The following is a 1,577-nucleotide window of genomic DNA, read 5'->3' as shown; positions in this document are numbered from 1 at the left end:
TACATATACACAATGGAGTATTACTCAGCCATTAAAAAGAATACATTTGAATCAGTTCTAATGAGGTGGATGAAACTGGAGCCTATTATACAGAGTGAAGTAAGCCAGAAAGAAAAACACCTATACAGTATACTAACGCATATATATGGAATTTAGAAAGATGGTAACAATAACCCTGTATACGGGACAGCAAAAGAGACACTGGTGTATAGAACAGTCTTTTGGACTCTGTGGGAGAGGGAGAGGGTGGGATGATTTGGGAGAATGGCAGTGAAATACGTATAATATCATATATGAAATGAGTCACCAGTCCAGGTTCAATGCACGATACTGGATGCTTGGGGCTGGTTTACAGGGATGACCCAGAGGGATGGTATGGGGAGGGAGGAGGGAGGAGGATTCAGGATGGGGAACACATGTATACCTGTGGTGGATTTATTTTGATATATGGCAAAACCAATACAATATTGTAAAGTTAAAAAATAAAATTTAAAGAAATAAAAGCCTAAAGCCAAGTCAATAGGATTGAAGTGATCCCCTGGTATTCTATCTGCCTACTACAATAAAAATAAAAAAACCTTCCATGGAGAAAGTTCATATCATCCAGAACTTCTACAGTTTTTCTTCCACACTAATATTCAATAAGAAATCATGAGACAAGCTTGAAAAAATAGGACCAAATTATGGAAGACAGAAGGACCCACATATTGACTCAGATACTGTAGATATCAGATGCTAAGTCACTTCAGTTGTGTCCGACTCTGTGCAACCCCATAGACGGCAGCCCACCAGGCTCCCCCGTCCCTGGGATTCTCCAGGCAAGAACACTGGAGTGGGTTGCCATTTCCTTCTTCAATGCATAAAAGTGAAAAGTAAAAGTGAAGTTGCTCAGTCATATCCGACTCTTAGCGACCCACGGACTGCAGCCTACCAGGCTCCTCTGTCCATGGGATTTTCCAGGCAAGAGTACTGGATTGGGTTGCCATTGCCTTCTCCAGATATCAGATAAGGGCTTTAAATAATATCATTAAAATATTCAAGAAAATAAAGGAATGATACATTTCACCAGAACCTTTGAATCTATTCAAAGAATTGAAGGGGAGGTGTCTAATGAAAATTCTGGAACTGAAAATATTATAACTAAAATTAAGAATTCAATAGAGGGGTTGTATACCAGCTCAGACACAGCAGAATAGAGAGTTTCTATTGACTTGGGTGAAAGGTCAGTAAAAAATATGCAGATGAAACCATGACAAGAAAAGAAGACAAAAATACAAAAAAGAGTATAAGAGACATGGAAAACTCTATAAAAGGTTTAACATACATGTAATTGGAGTGCCAGAAAGAGAAAAATGGGACAGAAGCAGTTATTTAAAGACATACTGACCAAGAATTTTAAGAAATTAGAAAGAAAAAATCGGATATCACATTTAAGAAGCTTTATGAATCCCAAGCAGGAACACCCCCCCCCTCCACACAAACACACCACACTCACAGTTACATCACACTCAAAATGCTGAAGACCAAAAAGAAAGAGGAAAAATTTTAAAGCAGCCAGGGGTGGAGGAGACATATTA

Source organism: Bison bison, unplaced genomic scaffold (assembly GCF_000754665.1).
Source record: "Bison bison bison isolate TAMUID 2011002044 unplaced genomic scaffold, Bison_UMD1.0 scf7180017864343, whole genome shotgun sequence".
Classification (NCBI taxonomy): domain Eukaryota; kingdom Metazoa; phylum Chordata; class Mammalia; order Artiodactyla; family Bovidae; genus Bison; species Bison bison.
This window is presented reverse-complemented; position numbering follows the sequence as displayed.